At 43.6% G+C, this 9253-nt stretch overlaps 1 long non-coding RNA gene across 1 annotated transcript; it reads right to left on the bottom strand.

Annotated features, from left to right (window-relative positions):
• Nucleotides 1-5557: 5557 nt before the first annotated feature.
• On the bottom strand, nt 5558-6305 carry LOC133741432 (uncharacterized). The gene is made up of 2 exons (XR_009861915.1): nt 6047-6305; nt 5558-5953 (listed from the first exon to the last, which is right to left on the bottom strand). It is a non-coding gene; the product is annotated as an uncharacterized LOC133741432 (long non-coding RNA).
• Nucleotides 6306-9253: the final 2948 nt, after the last annotated feature.

Here is a 9253-nt window from a genome sequence, read left to right as displayed (position 1 = left end):
GACAAGTTCGAAATATATTATTTAGAGGCTAAATAAAGCCTACTATGGAAGATTATGCGAGCTGCAAGAAAAGAAAATGATGGAATCATGAAAATGAAAAGTCAACTTTAGCACATTTTCCTACTTCGGCTAGGAGAAACCGAGCTAAACAAGGAAGGAGGGGCGGCATACTAACCAAATGAAATCCAAATGAGCTAAAACTTTCCAGATTAATTCTAGACATCGCAAGGATCATTTCTTATGAAGAGTTCCAGAGCTAGTTATGAGTGGAAAGCCTTCAAACAATCAATCCAATTTTCTACAGGAGCAAAACTGGAAAACTGGACCTGTAAGGAGTCCAACAGTATTTCCGGCCCAACCACATGGAAGAAAGCTCTGAAGATTTGCCACAATGATCTACACTCATTGTGGATCATTTGATATGAAGAAGTCGAATGCCCATTTTGAGTTCTTGGTGGAGATATAGCTGCAGAAAAATTGGAGCAGTAAGTGCTTAAACCTAACATTCCATTAGTGTTTTAAGTGCTTAAACCTAACATTCCATCATGATTTGTTTAAAGGCCAACCACTATAGCTTGGTAGCCTATATATAGAGGCTACAACAAGTAACAAAAAACAATATAATTCAACAACAATCTCTAAGATTATCCAAGCCTCTCTAGAGCAACCCCTCTCTAAGAACAACTCCTCTCCTTCTCTTACCAGTGATCACACTCCAGTCCTAGTCTTCTCAAGAGCCGACTGTCAGTGCCACCAAACCTTCTATCAATGTGCTTCGGTCCTAGTCTCATCGGGAGCCGACTGTAGTACCACGACCACAACGGTTACTGAACCAGCTTAGCAAGGGTAACGCCCTCGCAAACCAGCTAAGCTAAAGTCACGCTTTGACAAGTTCTCTCTACTTCCCGGTGATTTCGCTCTGCTTAACCTACAACGTTGAGTATCGACTTGGTGACACAAGACAAAGTCCTCACCACGAGGCATAGAAGACCCCCACGACGAGGTTGGTGCTCTCCTCGTCTACAATTGCTCAAAAGAAGTCAGGTCAAGGGACACCCCCGACGACCGCACCCGAATGGTGTTGGCACGCCCGCGCAGAAAAGAGACTGTTGACTAGCTGCAACAAAACTGGAGCCATATTGTTATGAAAGTTTCATAGCTCAATTTTTAGGGAGAGTGTAAGTTGATGTGATGAGATGTGTTGTGGTGTTTTTTTTTTTTTTCTTTTTATTTGTGGTGGAATGTGATTAATAAAATCATTGTGCGTCCATTGACTATTGTTGAATATTTTAATCCCATTGATCCATATATTTTTGAATTGTTTTAGGGAATCGATATTTGAGAGAGAATTTTATGTGTTTTAATTGATAGGACTAAATTCAGTTTACTCCCTCCAACTTTAGGGCTAAAATTACTTTGGTCCCTGACTTTTTTTTTTAATCACGATGGTCCTTGCACTTCCAAATTACATCAACCTAGTCCAAAATTTGACTTTGACTCGAAACATGACGTCATACGCTGATGTGGAACCGACATGGGGTCCCACTTTTCAGACTCTGACCCTCAGTTTGAACGAAAAGTCCAAACTGCCCCTACTTCTTCAGATTTTTTTTTTCTTTTTCTTTCTTCCTTTCCCCGATTCTATTCCCTTTCGTCTTCTTCCTTTCTTCCAACCCTCTTCCTACTCCGATTTGAGAAGAAGAATTCAAACTTCTCCTCCAGAACACTAATCTCCAATCAAGATCCTATGTTTCCTCCCATTCCGCCGCCAGTTACACCACCGCCGCGCTGGAGAAAAGACCAGCCCCACCTAGAAGGTCTCAGCGATCACGGACGAGATCGGGGCTTACTCTGCTCGAGGTCTCAGACCTAACGGAGGTCTTGAGAGTAGAATTGGGGATGAAGCCGACAATGATAATGATGATGCCGGGGATGGGAATCGACGGGCTCTAGGGCGCCGATAAGGGCAGCGATACGGCATTGGGAAGGCGGAGGAGAAGGGCGTCGTTTTTGTTGTGTTGAATAATCAGGACTTAAAGGAGCTGCCTTCTTCGCTGCCCACGAGCTCCGAGGCTCAGTTTTACCCGGAGGCACATGGCCCACAGCTGCCGGGGTCGAACTTTGACCAGCCCTACATGCAACCCGGTTCCCAGCTTTGACTTCGGGCCCTAGCTCAATCAAAGGTGTGATCTTTTGAACTGAATGAGTTGAGTTCATGTGTACTTAGTTTGGGTTGTGATTTTTGCGTCAGAGCTGAGACTTTCTTCGCAATGGACTGCTTGAAATAGAAGACAGCGTTTGATGTGAAGCTTGATTCTTGGTGGGCATTCATAGGAGGTGCTGTAGCATCTGAGACCCTATGCCAAGACCACTCCGCTTCTTTCCCCCCTAACAAATTCACATTTCCTCCTATTCTCAAAGCCTGTGCCAAGCTCCGATCAGTCCCTCAAGTCCAAATGGTCCACACCCATCTCCTCAAAACCGGGTTCTTCTCCAACGTCTATGCAGCCACTGCTCTCACAGACGCTTCCATGAAGCTCAACCTCATGGACGATGCACTCAAGGTGTTCGACGAAATGCCTCACTAAAACTTGGCTCCCGTAAACACTGTGATTTCCGAGTTGTTGCATAATGGACATCACAGAAAGGCTTTAAAGGTGTGCAAGAGCGTTGGTTTCGGAGGGCTCGGGTTGAATTCGGTTACTATAGCTAGTGTGTTTTTGGCGTGTGACAATGCGAAGCAGGGGATGGGAATGGATTGCGTGGCGGTGAAGCTCGGGGTTGAGAATGATGTTTATGTTGCTACCTTAGCTGTGAGTATGTATTGGAGCTGTGGGGAGTTGGTTTCTGCTGCAAAGTTGTTTGAACATATGCCTGTCAAGAATGTGGTGAGCTATAATGCTTTTATAACAGGGCTTTTGCAGAATGGGGTTCCAAGGGTGGTGTTGGATGTGTTTAAGAAAATGAAAGCATGTAGAGGTGAAAATCCGAATTCAGTGACATTGGTTTCGGTTCTTTCTGCTTGTGCTAGTGTTTTGTATCTCTGATTTGGCAGGCAGGTGCATGGTTTGATCATGAAAGATGATGGTATCGGCGTTGGAGTTCGGATGCGGTGGAGGAGGTGGTGGAGGAGGGTGTGTGTTGGATCGATTTGGCTTTTAGGCTTGGGAGATCTGAGAGAGATGTAAAGTTAGAAGGGAGAAAAAGAAAGAAAATTAGAAATTAGAATAAATTTTGGTAAAAAGAAAAAAATCAGATTAAATTGGAAATGTCTATTTTACCCTTCGTGGGAGTTTAAAATTTGCAAAGTGGGACCCCATGTCGGTTCCACATCAGCGTATGACGTCATGTTTCGAGTCAAAGTCAAATTTTGGACTAAATTGATGTAATTTGGAAGTGCAGGGACCATCGTGATTAAAAAAGAAGTCAAGGACCAAAGTGATTGTAGCCCTAAAGTTCGAGGGACTAAACTGAATTTAGTCCTAATTGATAATAGGGGCCTCTTTATATAAAGGAGGATTAAATTCAGTTTACCCCCCCTGAGGTTTGGGGGTAATTTCATGTTAGTCCATGTCCTCTCAATTTAATCAGTTTACCCATTGAGCTTGTCAATTTTCCTCAACCGTGTCCAATTTCTCATATTCCGTCTAAATCGAACGTTAAATCTGACTATGGGGCCCACTTTCAGGGCTAAAATGGTCATTTCAGAACAAAAAAGGCCAAAAAAAAAAACATTCTTTCTTCTTCCTCCAATCCTCAAAGCTTTCTCAACAGTCAACCTCACAAAACCCAACCCCAAAACTCTCTCTCTCTCTCTCTCCACCGCCACGCCGAGAACCTCATCTTCAACTTCCACAACCTCGCCTTCCTCGCGCAACTCCCACATCGGCAACTGCGACGTTGGCCTCACCAGTGACCTCCCCGTCCCCACATCCTCCGCCGGCTCTGTCCTCTACAACTCCCCCATCCGCTTTGTAACGCCCCAAGCTGCACCTCACCAGCTTAAGCACGTCACAGTGTCATGAGTCTCTAAAATGTAAACCAAACACTCAATTTACATCCTAGAGAACCGCTAGGCATTTTGTTTGAAAAATTTTTTGGAAAACACAGTGGAAGCTACAAATATTTTTGAGGTGAAAACTTGAATTGCTAAAATCTATTTCGTTCGTCCAGAACTTGGATAAAGACTCACACGAGGTACGACTTTCAATGAAAGAGAATTCAACTGAATTTAACACGAGGCTAGATAACAACAAGCTCTGAAACGCAAAGTTCGAGAAAGAGAATTTAAAATAAAATCCAAACGATGATTTATCGAGCTTTCGCACACCCAGCTCAGCCCGCTACAGTCCCGTCACCAGTGCACAGTACCTGCATTCATACTGTTGTAGGGGTGAGCTTTCGTCCTCAATGCTCAATAGGAACTCTAACTCGACTAGGTTTGAAAATCAATAGATAAATGTTTGGAGCTCCAGTATGAAAACATGCTTAAACCAAATATTTAAAGGAACGACAAACTTTAATGTTTTTCAATTTGAAAACTGATGCATGATGCTTAAATAAATACGGCGCCAAATCCAAGTATTACCTGATGGCCGGTCCCATAGACCCACTACATGACCTTACCTCAACTAATTTGTAAACCAGGTAAGCGTAGCGAGAGCGTCCGCTACCTAGCTACACACATGGAATCAGGTCGTCTTTGCGATCGCTCACTGTCCGACCGGTGTAGCTAACCCTCCGGAGGTTTAGGGAATCGAACCCAAGGAAGTCAGTGCCCCTTTCGCCCTCAAGCCATCACATTTCTCATATGGTTTGGTCAGTATGCATCGCATTTTAACTTAACCAAGCCACACTATGTCACGTGCATCATATTGAAAACAACTAAGGAAGTAAAAATACGCATCGAGGAGAGTTCCGAATCCCTACCTGAATTTCGATGCTTTCTCTCACGTACTCCGAAAGTCGCGAATCTTCCGTTCCTCGGGTAACTAGTGGCCTAAATTCCGACATTTCGATAGTCAATATCTTTTGAACAATTTATGTGAAATATCGACGATTACTAAATCGTCCAACCAACCTTTCCTGGGTTGACCAGGAGTTAACCAATTTGACCACGTTTGACCAACATTGACCAGTTTGACCACATTTGACCAATCGAGATAGGTTCGATAATTACCTAAATTATCGAACATTCACTTGAAAATACGATATCGACCAAATATATATATTTATAATATATATATTAAGTGCACCCGATTTACTAAGGCCACCCAATATATATATATAATTTCTTTTCTTTACTCACGACCAATTTAACATATGCACAAGCAAAGCTCATGTTTCCGATTTCTTCAACGATTTATCTCAATTTATCTGACACTTGGTCTTTTACTTCCAATTCACCTTTTGTCGCATAGTAATTCGACGGAATTTACTATGGACACCCAAAACCATAACTTGTCCATTTTTCAATTATTTCACAACCAAGTTTTCCTGTCATAACAACAGACATGCAATGCAAGCAACCAATGTCAGTCCACAATCTCAATTCAAATATCAATTCCCAAATTTACTCGCAACAACTCAAAATACTATGATCAAGACAACACCATAATCCGATAACAAGTCTTTAATTCCACCATACCAACCAAACTCAATTCCACAGCTTCTGATCACTAACACAAGAACAAAACGGGATTCAAGTTCGAGATTATACCTTCAAATGCAAAAATCAACTTTGATCAAGCCAATCTCAGTTCTCAGAACAAAGACGATGATCCAAACCTAGTTTCCCACACCCTGCCGAAGCTGGCTTGAGGGAGAACTGAGGGTTTCTGGTGCTACAACCCCACGTGATCCCTGATGCCCGGCCTACAGCTGCTGTCAACCCAAAAACTAAGTCCAGACGGGACGGAAGAGTTGCCCGCGTAGCGACAACGTCGAATTCGAGCTAACCCAAAAACGTAAACCATGAAAACTTAATCCAAATTGAAAACGAACTGCACATACTTGAAGAGCATGATGAGGAGCTGAGTTTTCATACCACAGGCGGCCCAAACGGGGGCCAGAGGTGCTGGAAATTGCAGAGGTTGCCGGTAAAGGCTCGGGCTTCTCGTCGTCGGGTTTTCTTCTCCGTTCAGTGCATAGACGATCCAAGAGCATGAGGATATAGGCGACTAAGAGGCGAAGAAGATGGTGGTCGTCCGTCGTCGATCGGTGGCCGGACGAAGTAGCGCCGGTCGGATCCTGTTGCGGGTTTCTGGGTCGCGTCGGGTCAGAGAGCATCAAAGCTCTCACGCGTGTTCTGGTGCAAGCTGACCTGGTCTTCCTACTATTCACCACTTATATAGATGCGTCCAATTGATAATGGATGGCTAGGATCAAGCGGTGGACACGGTGGATGGCTAGGATTGCTCCATCTGTTTCCTATTTCTTGAATTAATTCCAAAACTTCGGAAAGTCACGATAATTAGCTCGAGTATCCGAAAACTTCTCCGAAAATTTCCACGAACTCGTCGTGACGTGTACTTTATTATCCAACTCCTAAATTGAGGATTTCACTTTACGAAAATTTCTGAAAATATTCTTGAGCACTTTGACAATTGTCGAGATCGTTACATAATTTCTCGTACGATCCTCAATAAGCTCAATACATTTTTCCGAGGCTCACACGCTTCTTCGACCATGGGCTCTCTCCTCCCAATTCTTAACCTTAATGACTCCCCTCAATTCGCCCCCAATTCAACCCTAGCCACTGCCACAATAGCCCTCAAGGTCCCCAAATGGAACCCAAGGCCGAACCTTGCGATGACCCAACTCCCCAACAGCCCCAACTCTCAAACTATACCTCTCCCCCAGACCTCGATCTCGCCGCCGCGCCTGACAACTTCTACTATGAGTTCCACTGCATTTCGGAGCTCTTCCACACCGCGTTAGCGAAGGGGATTCAGAATTGTGACTGCGGATGAGGCGACAAGAACGGCGTCGTTTCAGACCTAGAGTCCGGCGCAATTTTTCCAGTGGAGAAGAGCGGCCAGCAGCAGCAGCTGGCGAAGGTCGTGTAGCGGAAGAAGTACCCACAGCGGTTGAACAAGCTCGTCCGGGTCACCGATCTCAGCGAAGAGGACCATCGTTACTTCTGGAGAGGCGTGGCGGCGGAGGAGTCGATCTCATTGGGTTTCAATTTTGATTTTTGGAGTTGCATATCTGAGTTGGAAGTGGGTTTTTGTTGTTTTGGGATATGGAGCTTGAAAATGTCTTCGGTGAATGTGTTCTGGGTTAGAAAGATTGTTGCTTTACGGAGCTGGGTTTTAGTATAATTGATGTCTTGGATTTCATGTTTCTAGATTGATTCTTTTCTATATTTGAAGTTGGAGGCTTTACAGAGTGAGAATGGGTTGCTGAGAAAAGTTGTGGAGGATCTCCGGCAAGAAATCGCCGGAGGGAGTTTGAATTCGGGGATGTACCGTGGAATGGAGAGTAGTGGGAATTGGGGCTCCAGCAATAATGAGAAGAAGTCGCAGGAGGGAGATGTGAGTGAGGAGGAGTTGAAGAAGGCACTGATGGGTGCTTGAATCTGTCAAAAATTTAGTTATAGGTTCAAGATGGATGTGATCAAGATGGAGACGTTAGGATGAAGGAAAGGTTGGGGATGAAAGGCTATAGCTATTGCCCAGTGTTGGCTTCAATTTTCCCAATTGAAACTTGAATGAGGTGGGTTTTGGCTGAGCGGTAAAGGGGTTTTGGGATTGGGTTTTGTGAGGTTGATTGTTGAGAAAGCTTTGGGGATTGGAGGAAGAAGAAAGAATGTTAATTTTTTTTTTTTTTTGCCTTTTTTGTTCTGAAATGACCATTTTAGCCCTGAAAGTGGGCCCCATAGTCAGATTTAACGTTCAATTTAGACGAAATCTGAGAAATTGGACACGGTTGAGAAAAATTGACAAGCTCAGGGGCTAAACTGATTAAATTGAGAAGACAGGGACTAACATGAAATTACCCCCAAACCTCAGGGGGGTAAACTGAATTTAATCCTATAAATGATTACAAGCATAGAGATAGATTTGTACATGGAAACATAATCATACATTAATTGGATATCTACTAAGATTATCCGAGATTATCTCTAATACAAACCATATTACAACTAGAGCAAGTAATCTAGAGTTTGGGCCATATACATATTTTGGATTTACTTGAGCACTCCCCCTTGTGTCGCCCAAATGTGGTGCTCCTCTCGTTGCCTCATTAAAAACCTTGCCGAGTAACAAAAACTCAGTGGGACAAAAATAACCTCGGTCGAAGGGGAAAATGAGCACAACACACCATTCACGTTTCGAGATCAACATGTAGACATCTCTCCCTGATGTCTGCATCTCTCCCTGATGACTACGATCATGGGAGTTCGGATAACTTCCACAAGCCAATGCTTGCAACATGTTTCTCGAACGTGGATTTGGCCAATGACTTAATAAACAAGTCTGCCACATTGTTTTCAGATCGAACCTGGTTCACTTTGATCTTGAGAAGCTTCTGTTATTGCTGATTGTAGAAGAACTTAGGCGATATATGCTTGGTGTTGTCGTCTTTGATGTAGCCTTGCTTCATTTGCTCAAAGCAAGCAGCATTATCCTCACAAAGGCTAGTAGGCTCATCTGTGGTAGACTTCAAACCACAATTGTTTCGAACATGCGTAACTATAGATCTAAGCCATATACATTCACGAACTGCTTCGTGAAGAGCAATAATCTCTGCATGGTTCAAAGAAGTAGCGACTAGGGTCTGTTTATTAGACCTCCAAGATATCGTTGTCTTACCCATGGTGAACACATAACTAGTTTAGGAATGACCTTTGTGTGGGTTAGTGAGGTACCTAGCATCAGCAAAACCTTCCAAAACACTTATGTTGTTTTGGGATGGGGAGAGGGAAGGCAGACCACTGTTGGTGGCGTTCTTGACATATGATGGGTCTGAATCCATCGTCTCTCTGAAGGGATAGAACAAGCCCATATCAATCGTACCACTTAAGTATTGAAAGATATCCTCAACACCGTACCAGTTCAATGGCGTCGTGTTGGCGCAAAGCTATATCTAGCTAACAAGTTGACAGCAAAAGAGATATCTAGTCTTATGTATTGAGCTAACTACAATAATGCGCCTATTGCACTTAGGTATGACACTTCTGTCTCTAGCACATCTTCATCATCATCTTTTGGATGTAATGGATCCTTCTTTGGATCAAGACTACGGACGA

Source organism: Rosa rugosa, chromosome 3 (assembly GCF_958449725.1).
Source record: "Rosa rugosa chromosome 3, drRosRugo1.1, whole genome shotgun sequence".
In the NCBI taxonomy this organism is placed as follows: Eukaryota; Viridiplantae; Streptophyta; class Magnoliopsida; order Rosales; family Rosaceae; genus Rosa; species Rosa rugosa.
This window is presented reverse-complemented; position numbering and strand designations above follow the sequence as displayed.